Source organism: Prionailurus bengalensis, chromosome B3, assembly GCF_016509475.1.
Source record: "Prionailurus bengalensis isolate Pbe53 chromosome B3, Fcat_Pben_1.1_paternal_pri, whole genome shotgun sequence".
Classification (NCBI taxonomy): domain Eukaryota; kingdom Metazoa; phylum Chordata; class Mammalia; order Carnivora; family Felidae; genus Prionailurus; species Prionailurus bengalensis.
Window position 1 is genome coordinate 46,423,346 of NC_057355.1, and position 17,552 is coordinate 46,440,897.

Consider the following 17,552-nt stretch of genomic DNA (forward strand, 5'->3'; position numbering starts at 1 on the left):
TGGGCTCTGCCCTAGGCCTACTGAATCAGGAGGTCTGGAATGAGGCCCAGACATCTGTTTGAACAAACTCTCCTGGCAACTCGGATGCAGGCTCCAGTTTGAGACTTACTGTCAAAACCATGACTTATGTGAGTTCGTGAGTCCGTTCCTGCCTCAGTTTCCACAGCCCATCCAGCAACACAGAAGGCCATAAGTGTTCAAGAGGGGCTTACCTACTGCTCCTCAAGCAGGCTCGTTGGTCTCTGGCACCTGATCATGTATTTGTGGTGTCACCCCACAAGACAGTAGTCGTTTTGCTATGAAGGTGCTAAGTGTCTTGTATTGTCACACTGGCACCAACACCAGCTCCTCTGGTGTCTGTTCTGGAGCCTCAGATACATCAGAGTATCCAAGGGGTGGGGGCAGGGTGGGGCTTACACCACCAGACAAAACAGAAGGAAGTGGGATGAAAAAGTCTCCAAGGGAAGAAACAAGTGTACTTTAAAACCTATCCTTCCCAGCAACACTCATGGATTATAAAGCCACATTTATCTTTCAGAGTAAATAGCAATCAGTCCCGAGGAGCGAGGAGACATACAAATAATGGCCAACATGTGTTGGTATTGACAGTGACCCATAAATCTCAATTTCTTTGGGAGAAGATGTTGGGCGGCATCTTAATTCTATGCCGTCGAATGAGAAGGAGCAAGATTTACCTCCGCTGTGGATCTGAATGGAGCATCCCTGGAAATTCAACCCAATGAACACGCAGTTAAGCACAAATTGATGGCCTCCAACATGCTTCATAACACTCCATTACCCAGATGGGGAGCGTGACAGCCGAAACGTGGAGCAGCTGGGCTGGGCTGAGCAGCCATCTAGGAAGGACAAAGGGCCCTGGGGCTGCCTCTGCCCGCCACAGCCTCCCCAGCGTGCCTGACCGCTGCCACCTCCATGGTGCATGCAGCGCCCCCTCTCGTGTGCTCTGGAGCCTCTCAGGCTCTTTCTCAAGGGTTCATTTGCCTCTCTCCAGCAGTTTTCTCACCACAGGTGGCCAGTGAGGAGCCTGGTCTTTGTTCTCAAGGGAAGTTGTTGCTCTAACTTGCCCATTTGTGGCCTGTCTGAGAAGGATAACTGGCTTCTACTCCCTGCTCTGCCATTTACAAGAGGCATTTTAGTTCCCATTCATTTACTACTTGCCGGATGCTCTGGAAAGAGTTTTTGTGCACTTAATCCCTACTAAGTGTGTGACTCTGGGCCAGTCACGTGACTTCTGTAAGTCTCCTTTTCCTTATCTTTAAAATGGGGACAATAATAGCACTCACCCCAGGGGGTTGCTGGGGGATAAAGTGGACTATCCTGGGGAAGCCTTGGTGTTCGGGGAAGCTGCCCACCCTTGCTGAGTTAGATGCTCTGCACTGCATGCCAGGGGCCTGAGGGAGGCCATTCTGCTCCATATCTTAGGTCTAATTTGGGTCTCCTTTTTGAGGGAGGGAGTGTATCCTATTGCCTTTGCCTCCCCAGCCCTGGGCACAGGGTCTGGGGCAAGGTATGCACTTGGTAACATGTGTGAGATTAGGAAGGAGAAGAGGAAGAAGACTGCAGGGTTAGCTCCAGTAACTCCTGGTCCTGAGCTAACAGGTTGGGGCTGAGGGAACCTCAAGTGGGAACATAACAAAAAGCGAAGCCGGATGACTTTTGTCAGAGAGGAAAGAACCTACAGAGCACCCACCTCTGAGTCCAGGTGAGGGCAGTGATTTATCCAAAGTCACACAGCCATTTGGTGACCAAGCTCATGCCATAATTCATGGCTAAAGTTTTGCCAGTGGGGGTGTCCGATCCACCATGTTAGGACAATGTATTACCTAGAAGAGGTAGAAGACTCGAGAGCAAACTGCTGGGTTCTAATCCCTGCCCCCCGCTGGTCGTTATTCAGGACCCCCTGTCCCATACTGCCCCCCTTCTCTCTCTCAGGGCTACTGCCAGTCTGCTGTAGCAGGGCTCTCCCTGCCCGCCTACCATCAAGTCTGAGGACTCGATGAGAAGTTCAAGACCAGCTGTCAGAAGGTTGAGTGGGGGAAAGACACAGGCCTTGGAGTCAAGTAGAGCTCAGTTCAAATCTCCTTGCATCCTTTTCCTCGTTTGGACAAAGCAATTAGGCTGTATGTCCTCCGGGTTCTTCACGTGTGAAAGGAGAATAACAACACACAATTTATAGGTTATAGATTGTTGTAAGAATTAAGCCAACTGAAGCAAAATGCTAGACACAGTAATTAGGCATATCCAGCTGATCTGAGGTGAAGAATTATGTCTTATTTGTCTTTATATTTCTTCTCATTTCCCTGTGCCTCCAGTGCAAGCACGCTGCCTTATATTGAGTCGTAGGTGCTAAATCCTAAATCACTGAGTAAATGAGGAGCTATTTTATGTTCTTTAAAACTTTCCTTCTCAAAGTGTGGTTTGGGGACCAGCTGCACTGGCATGACCTGGACGCTTATTAGAAATGCAAGATCTTGGAGCCTATCCCAGATGTACTGAAACACAACATTCATTTTAGTAAGCTCCCCAGATGATTCGTATGCACATTAAAGTTTGAGAAGCTTTGCTTTAGAGAGCAACATCTGAAGCTGGGGGAAGCTTAAACTCCCATTAAGGTAGCCAACATTGTGGGAAATTTACAGGCAAGAAGACGACACACACGTGATGTGCATGCCCTCTCCCCACTCTCACTAGCCTGAAAGCGGTTTCCTGGTTCTGTGGAAACCCAAAGGACTTAGAATAATCACTTCTGTAAGATCCATAATGGGAGCAGAGCCAGCTTCCATGTGTCCCTATGTGTGTACTTTTCAGAGTAGGCTATGGTCTGGGGATCATTCCTTCCCTGCCAATCGATAGCTCTGTCATAGATGTTGACTGCAGCTTCTAATCAAGAGCCCCGAATGACTTCAGAGTCCCTGTGTTTTTAGCTGGGGAAGTAGGGCAGGATCTGAGGTGGTTTTCCTGTACCTCTGGGATGTTTTCCATTATCTCCAGCAGGGATGTGGAACTTGCTGAATGAAATGACTTAAAAACTCATTGATTTAAAAAAGATGGGGGTGCCTGGGCGGCTCAGTTGATTGAGCATCCGATTTCAGCTCAGGTCATGATCTCATGGTTCATGGGTTTGCATCCCACTTTGGGCTCTGCGTTGACAGTTCAGAGCCTGGAGCCTACTTCAGATTCTATGTCTCCTTCTCCCTCTGCCCCTCGCCCACTCACACTCTGCCTCTCTCTCTCTCTCTCTCTCTCTCTCTCTCTCAAAGATGAATAAACATTAAAAAAAATCTTTTTTAAATGTATGTTATTTAGCCCCTTGATGGGGAGGCATATACTCAATGGTCATTTGCCATGAGCCTACTCCATGGCAAGCCTGTGTGGGTCTTGGGGATACAGTGGTGACTAAGACTTGACTCTGCCTTGAGGGGCTCATAGTGTGGTGGAAAGAGAGATATGTTGGCAGATAATGAAAGAGCGGTGAGCCAAGTGCCATGGAAGAGTTGGCGCATATATATATATATATATATATATATATATGAATGAGAGAGAGAGGGATAAGATACATGTATTCACACACACACGCACATATATGTATATATATATATAGATAGAGAGTGTATATATATATATATAGAGAGAGAGAGGGATAAGATACATATATTCATACACACACACACACACACATATATATATAGAGAGAGAGAGAATTAAATGGTCTGCAATCCATACACACATATAAATATACATATATAGAGAGATAAAGCAAATATACTAAAATGTTAACAATTATTGAACCTATCTAGAAGGAATACAGTAACTCATTGTACTATCTTTTCAACTTTTTCTGTACTTGAATGCTTTTTTAATAAAAAGTGGGAGAGAGGGGCGCCTGGGTAGCTCAGTAGGTTAAGCGTCTGACTTTGGCTCAGGTCATGATCTCATGCATGGTTCATAAGTTTGAGCCCCACATCGGGCTCTGTGCTGATAGCTTGGAGTCTGGAGCCATTTTTAGATTTTGTGTCCCCCCCTCTCTCTGCTCTCTCCTGTTCGTGCTCTGTCTCTCTCTGTCTCTCAAAAATAAACGTTAAAAAAAACTTTTTTTAAAAAGTGGGAAAAATGTTGGGGGTAGTGCATGAATCAGGTGAGTATTATAATGGTCAGATGACTTAGTAAATGGTAGATGCTTACAAATATTTGTTTATGGCTCACAATACATAGTTGTGAAGTGCTTTCCCCATGTGACCCCATTCCATCCTCCCAACAACCCTATGGGGTCTGTAACAATCACCCCTGCTCACTAGCAGAGGCCTAGAGACCACAGTGATTTGCCCAAGGCCACCTGCTGGTAAGTGACGTAGTTGGGACTGAGACCCAGGCTCTTAGACTCCAAATCCAGTTCTCTTTTGTTACCCAGAGTCTCCCTCAGGAGTGGATGGTTTGTTTTCTGCCTCTACCAGGGGCCAGTGCCCAGATAGGAAGACGAGGCTCAGTGTTTATCTTCCCAGTCCTGCCTCGTCCCTGGGTGGTCGACCATCCACTTCTCCTTTGGGTCTGCAGGGGGTGAAGACCAAGGGAGGCAGGCACCCAGGACAAAATGGCAGCTGACCTTAGGTCCTTTCTCCTTGGCTGAGGCCAGGACCAATCTAGGAAACAGCCTGGCTGAAGACAGCTTGTGTGGGAAAACGACCTCTCAAAGCCAGAGAGAGCCATTGTACGGGCTCACATTGAGCACACTCCAGCAAAGATGATGGGTCTTTCAGGCACCACGCCAGAGGGTAAGTTTTATCACTTACCCGCAATATGAGCCAGATAAATGGCTCCTTCTTGGTTTCCTGCCAGTTATTGCTCGTGCTGCCAGAAAGTCTTAATCATGCTGTTGAAAGAGGCTGCGCCCCCTCCCCCCGCCAGCTGCCAGCTGGCTCCTGGGCCTCTCAGCTGGGCCACGGCTTCCTGCACCCCCACAGCAAAGGCTCCCCTGTTTGGGCCTGATTCAGAGCATGCAGACTTACTACTCACTTTTCAATCTCATGTATATTTATAAACCTCTTTTTATAACCCTGAAGCCCCTAGGGGTGGCTGAAGCTCAAATAGAACTGTGACATGTCTACAGTGTCCCCAGTGCCTGGCTCGGGGCCCAGGTCAGAGCAGGGTCTTGAAAGTGCTGGCTGGATGTTCTGGGCTCAATTATGTCCCCCACCCTTCCCCAAATTCATATGTCAAAGTCCTAACCCTCTGCGTATGTCCCAATGTGACCGTCTTTGGAGACAGGGTCTTTAAAGAGGTAATTAAGGTTCATTGAGGTCACCAGCATGGGCCCTAATTCCACATGATTTATAAAAACGAAGATTAGGACAGACATGCACAGAGGGAGACTACGTGAAGATAAAGAAGGGACAGGCAAATACCAACCAAGGAGAGAAGCCTCAGAAGGAGCCAACTCTGCTAACACCTTGATCTCAGACTTCTGACCTCCAGAACTGCGAGAAAAGAAATTTCTGTGGTTTGAGCCCTTTGTCGTGGCAGCTACAGCACTAGTGGACTGGACAAATGTTGACTTTGTGGGAGTCCTAGCACAGGCCAGGCACAGAGCCGGCGTGTGGCTAAATCTGGGAATAAATCCATGCCCCAGACATCATCCTTTGAGTATGGACTTCTCTGCTTGAATGGGTCATTCGGGGTATTTTCTGGGGCAAGCGGACAGGCTGACCCCCCACCCTCCCTCATGAGTCTTTCCTCCAGATCTTTCCTATTCAACATCACCCATCCTTATCGTGAATCTCAGGGGCAGGAGCCTCTCTGTGTGGCATGAGGGGGGAGGCCAGGGCATGAACAGTTACACACCAAGAGGACCTGGTCATGGAATAATGGCAAGGCCCATGTTATAGGAAGCAGGGAGCATCTTGTGAACGGAGATTTCTCAGATGTTCTTGTGGCATCACCAAGCCTCAGAGAGGTCTTGGAGAGTCCAGCTCAGTTTGTGAAAGCAGTTCTGTACATAGAGGATTCTTGGGTGAATAAAAACATGTTAGCTTTTTAAAAGTACCCTTGGTTACCTTAAATTGGCCCAGAATTTTCAGTCTTGGAATCATGGGGCCTCTCCTTTCTTTGGGCTGCCTGGGTTTGTGGTTGCACCTGGTTTGTGAGCTTGACTTTGGGGAACCAGGAGCTGTGAAAGAAGCTGAGATAAGAGGGACCAGGACTTTGTCCAGACACAGTTTCCTCCTGGGCCTCTGAGGAGGGGGCTGTCACTCATAGTGAGTGTGGGGAGGGTAAGCTTTTGGTCAGAAGTGGTCAGGCCCAGAGAGGCTTAGCATGCGTCCCAGGCTCCCATGGCACTCACATCTATAGTAGGGTACTTCTGAAGGCCAAGATACCCATTTGGGCTCTGTGGGGGACCCTGGGACCACCAGAAATGTGCATCAGTGAGACTCCCAGGGGCCTTGGGAGGCTTCTCCTGCCCCTTGCCCTTCAGGCAAGCCCACACGCATGTCTGACCCTGTAGGAAACACATTGGGAAAGAAATGGTCTGACGGTCATTTACTGTTTGGATTGTTCTTACAGAATTGTGCCTTTGTCCTCCTGGTGTTTGGGAATCTTTGATTCGCTCCAGGCAATTGAGTCACACTAGGGTTAAGGCAGGGGGCAATGTCTCATGTTTAAAGTAGACAGAACTTGGCTTTCATAGTTTTCTCTCCCATTAACCTTTAAATGGCTGACATCAGATGAGGCAGACATCGAAGGTCTCAGGGCACTGCAGCAACCTCTCGATGAGTCCTGGTGACACCCAGGGTGTCAGTGCTGGAAGGGACCCTGCATGACACTCACGGGAAGTCAGAGGCACAGATGGTGGACGCAGCCACCCAAAGGGTCTGTGCAGCTGGTGCAGTGGAACATTCCTCGGTTTCTTGGGGCATGAGAACACGAGAACAAAACACAACAGCACCAAAAACCAGCCCTGTGGGCAGCCAGATCCTGAAGTTCCCAAATGAACATAGAATAGATACAAAGTGCCGCCCAAAGGCCCACAGAATAGATACAAAGTGCCGCCAGGACTTTCTATGTCTGTGTTTGTGGCAAGACAGAGAGGAGGCCACATTGAAACTGAAAACGTGACTACACGTTCCCCTCTTTGGACTAACAGCACTGAATGTTGCTCTTGTAGCATTTCGATCACTAGCCCCACCTTCACCTTCCTGCCTAGATCATTCTTGACTGAACTGTGCAATAGTGAGTTAACAATAACTAATTGATTATTAAATTATGAAGATGCGTGGTCATTGAGTTGCCCACTATCCCTTTGATAGATTTCAATCCAGAATTCCCCCTGCATCCCCCACTTCTTGGTTTCAGCCAGCAAATCCCAATCTTCTAAGAAGCTCCCCTCGACATCTCACATTGGGATACCCCAGGGTTTCTCTGGGTGTGTTCTTTCTTGCTGCAGTAAGGTAAATAAGCCTTTCATTTGACTTCAAGTGTGCTCCTGATGGTCTTTGGTTGGTGAGCTTTTACATCTCTAAATTGGGCATACTGATACCTGCCTAGGAAACATTCTTTATAGAGATGTTGTAAGAAGCAAGCAGTATCATGTGGGTGGGGAATGTGTTTTTCAAGTTGAAACTGCTCTGGGTCTATAAGCTAGTACAACGTGGAATTTCCAAATGACTCTCTTTCCGGACTTAGAATACAGTACTTTTTACACGGAAGATTCCTATTCAAGCTTCTATTATGTGTTCCGTCTCATTTCATTGGTGTAAATTCCTCCCACTTAGGAATGGCACTTAACACAAAAACTTCAAAGACACTTGCCTGAGGCTGGGGCCTGCCTGGGAGGAAGATCTGAGTGTTTGTGGGTGCCTGTCAGGTGATGTAGCAGAGCTGGTGGCTTCTGAGCCCACCCCTGTCTTTTCCTCAGGATACCATTGCTTCTACCACAGAGAGGCCACGGTCTCAGGCTGAGGGAAAAAACCATCCACTCAGCAAAAAAAAAAAAAAAAAAAAAAAAAAAGCAGCATGCAGCCTTATTTCTCTTTTTTCAAAAACCAGCTTCAGTGGTGGCCCTAGTGCTCCAGGGTAAGGACCAAACTCCTTAGCATGGTCTTGGATGTCCTCACCTCTGGCCATTTCTTTTACGTGCCCCCTTCCTGCCCCCTTCCTACCCCAGCCACAGCCAAGGACCTCAGGGATTCCCAATTTCATTATCATTTTTCAAGCCTCCAAGATTGCTTTATGCTTTTTCTTCTGGTTACAACATCCTTCCACATCTTTTCCTTCAAAACTCAACCCAAATATCCCTTCCTCTATCTTCCCAGCCAACCTCTCCTGCCTCATGGCCTTGTGGTGTTTTATACATAATGTTATTTGTGTACTTACCACATTGTACTGAAATTGTGTTTCTCCCAATCTTTACACACACACACACACACACACGTAAGGAGCCAGAGACCCCGTCAGTTGGAAACCTCCTTGATGAAATGAAACATGCTTTTTCATTTTTGTAACTTCAGGGATGCAGTTTTGTACTGACAGTGGGGCCTGGCACACAGTAGGTGGTTAATAAGTGTTATAACGTGCTGCTGTTGATCTTGTTATTGTTTCAGTATAAAGCAGTTATGTTGTTTTCACTATTTTGGATTCTCTGAGGACAAGGAAGCTGGAACATTTGTCACTGGAAAGTTTTTCGCAATCAGAAAGGCCAGCCCTAGTCAACTGAGAATCCACAGCTCTGCCCAGCTTTGGGAAATGCCCGGCTCATCTGAAAAGAATGTTCTTGATCCTATTTTCAGGCCTGCCAAGGAGGGGTTCACTGTGTATGGTTAATTAGCTATTGCAACTAGTATTTTCCCACTAATTACAAGTAAGTATCAGCTGGGGATTTTTCTTCAAGAATCACTTTCTTTTTGACATGCCCATATTTTATTTCAGAGGAATAAATTGGATGAATATCATGAGGTTTTGTATTATTTGGGCTATCGCTACCCCTGAGGGAGGTCAAAATCCAGGATCAATCAATGTTGATCCCACCCCCTTCCCTACCAGAAAACTTGGAAAAGAAGCCAGGTTTGCCCCAGAGGCCTGCGTTATTTCTGTAGGGAGAGCCCTGAGTCTGAAAGTCAGGACACTTGGGTTCAAGTCTTGTTTTGCCATTGACTAGCTTTTTTTGTTTTACTAGTGGTTCCCCAGACATTGTCTCAGACCAGCAACAGCACTTGGAAACATGTTAGAAATGCAAATTCTCGGGTCTGCCCCAGTCCCCACTGAATTAGAAACTGCAGATGGGGGTCCAGAAATCTTATTTTAATAAGATTTGCTTGTTTAATAAATTTAAATTTATTTAAATAAAGAGATTAAAATAAATAAAATTAATTAATTAATTAATTAATTAAAGTTAATAGATTCTAAACCACTAAACCAATCTGGTCAAATCCATTTTATCATTTTGCTATAAATTTATTTTTAAAATTATTCCAGTCATTAAAGTAAATGTACTACATATATATACACACACTATAACATTGTAAAAAATTTGGAAGAAACAAAAATTTAGGTATAAATTCAACTGAAGTATAAACATTCTTGTACATTTTCTAGTAGCATTCTTTTCCTCACACACACATATTTTTAGTGTTGTAATCACAGGACACACAGAACTAGGCATACTGACTTTTCCCTGCTTAATATGAATACTGTAAATACTATTCAGTGTTGCCACTTCCGTATCTTCATTGGAACTATTTTTATTTTTTTTAGAGAGCAAGAGAGAGTGTGAACATTGGAGAGAGGCAGAGGGGGAGAGAGAGAAAGACAGAGGGAGAGAAAGAAAGAGAAAGAGAGAATCCCAAGCAGGCTCCAACATGGAGCCTGACACGGGCTCTATCCCATGACCCTGAGATCATGACCTGAGCTGAAATCAAGTGTTGGACATTCAACCGACAGAGCCACCCAGGCGTCCCTTCATCAGAAATATTCTTTTTTTTTTTTAACCTTTATTTATTTTTGACACAGAGAGAGACAGAGCATGAACAGGGGAGGGGCAGAGAGAGAGGGAGACACAGAATCCGAAACAGGCTCCAGGCTCTGAGCTGTCAGCACAGAGCCCGACGCAGGGCTCAAACTCACGGACCGCGAGATCATGACCTGAGCCGAGGTCGGACGCTCAACCGACCAAGCCATCCAGGCGCCCCTCATCAGAAATATTCTTAATGGCCACACAACTCTTCATGAAATAGTGCCACAGGTAATTCACCAGAGCCCTGGTGAACTTGTGGATGTGGAGGTGAAAATGCTCGGGACAGACGAGGAGGCCTCCCCTTTGAGGCACTTGATTTTCTCCTCACTCCTCCCCACCCCTCCCCCTAAAGCACCATTGTGGGAAGATCAAAACTACCAGTGTTTCTGGAAATAGAGTCCTAAACAGAGAGGAAAGGGAGGTTAGCCAACAGCCCTGAGTTTTCCAGAGTCATCCAGAAACTCGGATTCTCCCAAACCTGAAATCCCCTCCTGAAACCCTGAAACAGTTAGGTCTTCACTGTGCTACCTTGTGGCTGCGTCTATGAATTGCACCTGCTCTTGACAAGCGTGGCTGGCACCCCAATCTTTCAGTGTGGAGGAGCCACTGGAGTTTGTCTCCTTGCCCTAGGTTGGTGCCTGAGTGTGAGCTCCCCTCCCTGCAGCACTGGTTGGGCTCCCTCCCATTATTCTGGTTTCCACACTGGGACTGAAGTCCAGCCACGACCCCTAGCCTGCTTGTCAGGGATCCAGGTGTCCTGCCTGGCCCTGGCCAGCCCCTTTCCCTAGGGGGCTGGACCTCAATTCCCAGCTGAAGGGGTCCCTCTCTAAAATGGACACCGTCCTGGGAAACCTAGCATAACCACCCTCCTTCCTGGCTGTGCAAATGGCTGTGCCCTCTGCCCAGCATGGATCCTGTGGAGGTGAGGGACACCCCAGGCTGAGGTCAGCGTGGCCCCGTTCCCATGGGCAGTGTAACCGGGACTGCTCAGTCCTGTGTGTAGACCAGCCCCCGCCCTCCTGTCCCCTCCCTGATGACCTGCCTGTGAGGACCCAGCACTGTGGCAGCTGGTGGGGGGAAACAAAGCGGGAGGAGGTTGCCGCAGGGATCTCCGTACTGGCCAGTTGGCTTTGGCTGGATTACTCACTTGGTTATTCAAGTGCTAGAATAACACTGTTCCCAGGCCCACTTCCTTCAATAATCAGTTTCTTTTTGAAAATGTACCATTCACCCGACCCAGAATTAAAGAATAAGGACTCAGGTCCTGGGTCCCCTGTGAAAGGCAAGCAGCGTGGAAGACAGGCTGCTGTCCTTTTACCTCAGGCTTGTCCTCTCTGGATGTGTTACCCTCAGGAGGGCTCGAGGGGCTGGGCCAGGACATCTGGCAGTGGATAGGATCTGCCCTTTAGCAGAGAGAAGATAGAGTCTCACTAGCATGCTAGTGGCTGGCCTGTGGATTCCTGTTCCCTGGACACTCCCAAGGAACGAGCTCCATCTCTGGACATCACCTGCAACATTACTCACAGTGACCTTCCCTGCAATTGTTGAGGCCTGTCAGGGATTTGTACATCCCACTGGGGGGGGGGGGGGATAATTCTGGGCCTGAGCCTATGATAGTGGAGGTGGCAGGTCTGAAGGCATCATACAAGGTGTGGCTTTTCCCAGTGGCCCTCTTGGGACAACAAATCCAAGACCAATCTAACTGCAGATAATCAGGATTAAAAAACAATGTTTATTTATTTATTTATTCTGAGAGAGAGAGCCTGCAGAGGGCAGAGAGAGAGAGAGAATCCCAAGCAGGCCCCGAACCACCAGCCGCAGAGTCCGATCGATGTAGGGTTTGATTTCATAAACCATGAGGTCATGACTTCAGCCAAAATCAAGAGTTGGATGCTCAACCGAATGAGCCATCCAGGCACCCCCAGGACTTTTAAAAATTTTTTTTCTTTTACTTATAAATAATTTAAAAACACTTAATAGCCTTAAATTCTTTATATATATATATATATATATATATATATATATATATCTTTAAATATACTTCAAATCACTGGCAATATGCATGTATATAGTTTTTTCAGTTGTGATTAATATGTACATTATTCAATCCTGTTTTTTCCTCTATTGCCTACAGAATTTCCTAGTACTTATTTTTTTATTTTTACTTTTTAAAGTTTGTTTATTTATTTTGAGAGAGGCAGAGAGAGCATGAGTTGGGGAGAGGCAGAGAGAGAGGGAGACAGAGAGAATCCCAAGCAGACTCTGCACTGTTAGCACTGAGCCCAATGCGGGGCTTGAACTCACAAAACTGTGAGATCATGGCCTGAGCTGAAACCAACAATCGAATGCTTAACAGACTGAGCCACCCCAGGCGCCCCTCCTTGTACTTGTTTTTAAAAGCCTCAAGACCAGTTGTTGTTTAACTTTTTGGAGGTCACAGTTCCCTTTGATAATCTGTCAGTTATGACCTCTCTCCCCAACTCAAAGGGCACATAGACATGGGTGCCATCTGAGGAGACCTCCAGACTCTCAGAAACATCATGCCAGGTGAAGATCCCTCATGTTGTACTATGAGCACCCAAGGGTCAGCATTAAGCCTTATATTTGTGCATTCCATCTTTATGATCCCCCAAAGTTCCTGGAACTTTTAGTACTTTAGTAGGTATTTGAGACAATGCTTGTTTAAAGATGGATTTGGTGCTAGCTGGATGGTATATTGTTAGGCATTCTGGTTGTTTCCAGTTGTCGGCAGTTGTGACCCAATGCTGCGGTCAACTCCTACCTACAGTTTGCATTTTTTTTTCTTCATCCCACAAGGCCTGTTTTGGGGAGGTGTTTGGGCTTGAAAAACACATGGACTTTATTGGCTCCGTACCTTTGCTTATGCACAAGGAAAGGCTCCTTTTCTTTGGTCTAAGATTCCCCCCTGCAAGACCCTGCTCACGTGCTGCGGGTCTCCCCAGAGCTTTCCCTTGCCCTACACGTGGAAGTGTGTGTCTTCTGCATCTCTACCTGCCCCTTGTCTTCATCAGTTTGGGCTTCTCTAACAAACTTCCATAGACTGGGTGGCTTGTAACCAACAGAAACTTGTATCCCACAGTTCTGGAGGCTGCAAGTATGAGATCTGGGTGCCAGCACGTTCAGGTTCTGGCGAGAGTCTGCTTCCTCGTTTCCTCATATGTTGGAAAAAGAGCAAGCTCTCTGGAATCCCTTTTATAAGGACGCTAATCCCATTCAGAGGCCTCCACCCTTATGAACAGGGGCCACACATAATGCCATCACATTGGGGTTAGGATTTCAACACAAATATGGGGGGAATACATGCATTCAATCTATTGTACTCCTCTCTGCTGGTACTCAGCACATTCCATGTTCTTGTGAGAAAATGTTATATACACATCTTATCTCCTTTATTAGACTCAGATACTTCATGTATCTGATACCCAGAACGGATCATTTTAATATGCCTCTGCTCTGTAAGACAAAATTATTTTCAGGAATATTTCAAAAATCAGGAATTGCTATTTTCTTGATTTGTTCTTTAGTTTTAGAGCAATGAACACTTTAGGAGGAAGAGTCTATTGCCGCTTTAAAGATAATCAAAAGCATTAAAAGTATTCCCTGTAAGAACTAAAATTTTTACTTACCAAACAAAATATGGTTGACTTTTGAACAACAGAGGTTTGAACTATGTGGGTGCAAATGTACATAGATTTTTTCCCCCATAAATACAGGACAGTATTGTAAATTTATTTTCTCTTCCTTATTTTCATAGTAACATTTTTTCTTTTCACCAGCTTACTTTATTGTAAGAATACGGTATGTAATACATATATGACATGCAAAATATGTGTTAATTGACTGTTTATGTTATTGGTAAGGCTTCTGGTCAACAGTAGGCTGTTAGTAGTTAAGTCTTGGGGGAGTCAAAAATTATACGTGAATTTTCTTTAAAAAATTTTTTTTAAATGTTTATTTCTGAGAGAGAGAGAGAGTGCTCTAGCAGGGGAGGGGCAGAGAGAGAGGGAGACACAGAATCCAAAGCAGGCTCTAGGCTCTGAGCTGTCAGCACAGAGCCTGATGTGGGGCTTGAGCCCACAAACCTAGAGATCATGACCTGAGCTAAAGTTGGATGCTTGACTGACTGAGCCACCCAGGCACCCCATTGTATGTGGGTTTTCGACTGCACAGGGTGTCGGTGCCCCTAACTCACATGGTGTTCAAGGGCCAACTGTATTACACCTCACAGTTCACTGTAATATGTGTTTTACTGTTTCATTTTGATTTTTTAAATGTTTATTTTTTTTGAGAGAGAGAGAGATTGGGGGGTAGAGGAGCTTAGGGGCAGAGAGAGGGGGGGATGGAGAATCTGAAGCAGACTTTGTGCTGTCAGTGTAGAGTCCGAGGCTGAGCGTGAACCCATGAACTACAAGATCATGACCAGAGCTGAAGTCAGATGCTTAACCCAGAGCTACCCAGGTGCCCCTGTTTTACTGTTTTAAATTGTAAACACAGAAACTCTAAGTGGTCACCGAGGGTAACAGAATTGAAGTTTTGAGGTTTTGTTTCTTGGCTTTTACAATCACTCTATCATCTCTTATTCTGAATTTGCTGTGTAGATGTAGGAACATGCAATAAGTCCCACAGGGGCTGGAGGCATGAGACGATCAAAGCAAGTTGGGGGGATTTGGAACCGTGACACACTTCCTCCTGCAGTGAGCGCGTCACTGAATGCGTGAAGGTCAGGCGCCAACTGTGTAACTGGGAGCGCTCAAAATGAACGTCGATGGAGAACGTAATATTAACTAAAGGATAAGTAATACAAAAGTGTGATCCTTTGAAGGTAACACATATATAAAACTCAACAGTAACCATAGAAGTTATTTGCAACTTTGACCAAAAAACTATTTTGGGGGGTAGGAGGTTTATTTTTTACCACTGACATTATTTAGGATTGTGATAAAATGAAAGACGGACCAACTTTCAGCAGGTTCTGCTATTGTAATGACCGTCCCTATGAAGGATGACCTCCTGATTGTGGACTTCCAGGGCACGTGGCTCCCACCTCCCACCCCCAGCCTACCCCTGATTTGACAGCTCGAGGTGGGAGTTGGGGACAGTGGCCGGTGGGGCAAGGCGGGACGCAGTGTCCACGGCAGGAACACAGTGGTTCTCTGTGTGGGCTGAGGCCAGGGGGATGGCTGATAGGTGAGGCTAATTGTCTTCATGTACTCCAAACAAAACAATACACCACAATGCACTGAATACAAAAACCGGTAATAGAATCCAGTCCTCTCCTCTGATGCCAGACATTAAAGAAATTTGCAACATTTCTTGTAAATCAATGTCACTCCCTTTTTATTGTCATTGTTTGCAAACTACAAGGTATTTCTCATAATATGATATGTATTGATACGGGATTGGCTCGCCGTTATTTTTAACGGCATTCACATTTTAAAAAATGTCTCTGTTTTGGTCTCTAATATGGCAAATACTGATAGCTGTATTCCATATAAAAAAAAGCTCTCTGGACCCCTAAGGCATTTTTCAGGATGTCATGATGCCCTGAGACCAGGAAGTTTGAGAACTGCGGCATTCATGCATTGCCTTGTGTATGGCAGATGCTTGTGCCACAGGGTTAAGCGAACGAGCCACTGAACGGATGGGCTTCAGCTGCTTCTGGTATTTGGAAGTTGCGGCTGAGACTGGAGGGAGGAGCAGGCCCCTGGAGGCAGTGGTGGTGGACATCTGGAAGGTGGGGGCTGCTGGGGTCTAGAGGCAGGATCCTCCGTTTGAGAGCACTATTAGCTCTCATGGCAACATCAGTGTGGTGGGTCTGGGGGTCAGGCAGTGAGGACTGGGGATGACAGTGATGGTAGGTCCGTGTCCCGGGGGCGTCAGGAGGCTACCCATGCCTGGTTCCCCTTGGTGCTGACAGATTGGAACAGCTGTCCCAATCTGTCTTTCTGGGTGGGAACTGGGCAGTATTGGTTTTGAGGGGCCTCTGGCTGTCAAATCATCGAGAATGAGGACAACAGAAAGAAAGGCCTGTAGGCTCAGTCAGATTGAGCTCTAGGTGTTTCTCCCTGCTCTGCTCTGAACAGCCATGGGACCCCTGCAAGCTGCCTATGTGCTGGCTCACTCTACCACATGGTGAGGATGGGGTAACATCGGGCACATACTGGGAACACAGTACCTTGGTGGGTCCATTAGTAATGTCATTAATAAAAACAAAAAGAGGCAGGCTGGGAGGGGTGGGGCTAAGGAGGAAGGGTCCTCGGGGGAGTACTTCCTGGCCCATGACTAGTGACAGTGGGAGCTTGGTACAGACCAGGGTTTCTCAACTCTCAACCACTCTGGACACTTTGCCCTGGATAACCTGTTGTGGGAGCTGTCATGTGCATGGTAGAATGTTTATTTAGCAGCATCCCTGGCCTTTGCCCACTGCATGCCAATAGCCCTCTCCCTTCAACTCTGACAACCAAAGATGTCTTTGGACATTGTGGAGGATAATTTTGCCTCTGGTTGAGAGCCACCAGTCTAGGTACTTGTCTGACAAGGCCTCCACTGTGGGTGCTTGCTTCCAGCCAATGCCTTGGAAGATGACCCACCAGCCTCATCCACACAAGATCTGTCTGGCTCACTCCTTTCGGGAAGAATTCTTGCCAGAGATTCTACTCTCAAAGGAACAGGAGGCCTCCTGACTCTGCTCCCTTTCCCGGAAGAACCCTCCTGCTAATCATGGCTGTTTCCCTCAGCTTTTGGACAAACCAGACCCCGGGAAAGCAGCAGCTGAGCGACGCAAGAGCTGGTGAAGGGAATCTGGATGCACAGCAGCCTGGGGGAGGCCGTCCTGCCCTTCAGCCTCCTCCTTGGCACTCATGCCTTCCAACCTCCAAGTCTCCACTAGAATATAGTCTGGGCCAATAACAACGCAATGGAAGAACAAAGGGAGGTATGTTTACCCAAAGGAATGCTGCTGCCACCAGAATGAACGAGTCACCGCCACATACACGTGCCCCGGATGAATCTCACCAGGATAATGTTGAGTGAAAAAGCCAGAGGCAAAAGTGCACATGCTCTATGGTTCCATTAATGAAAAGTTCCCCCAGAGGCAAAATACTCTACGTTAAAGCTCAAGGGGTACACAAGGGAGGCTTCTGGGATGCAGGTTCTGACTATGAAAATTCATTGAGCAGTTATGATACAGGCACTTTTCTAGATCTACGGAAAATCAACAAACAAAAACAACATTCTGGGCCGAAGGTCAGGACAGGCCCTTTAGCAAAATCCCTGTCAACCCAGGGAATGAAAATCATCAGCAATTTTGCCTGGCTGGCTCTAAATCATTATTGTCATGTTTGGACATGGCTTTACACATGAGATGATGAATACAAAATAATCAGCATAGTGCTTGGCACAGAAAATGCTCAGGAAGTGGTAATAATACTACCAATTAGTATTGATGTAGGATACAAAATAATAATAAAATAATCAACGGCCTTTTTTCTTATAGGGGAAACAAAAGGTT

At 46.5% G+C, this 17,552-nt stretch overlaps 1 protein-coding gene across 1 annotated transcript in view; it reads right to left on the minus strand.

The window, feature by feature from the left end:
- Positions 1–17,552, minus strand: part of LIPC (lipase C, hepatic type) — a 159,987-nt gene that overhangs the window by 120,471 nt on the left and 21,964 nt on the right. The window lies entirely within an intron of this gene.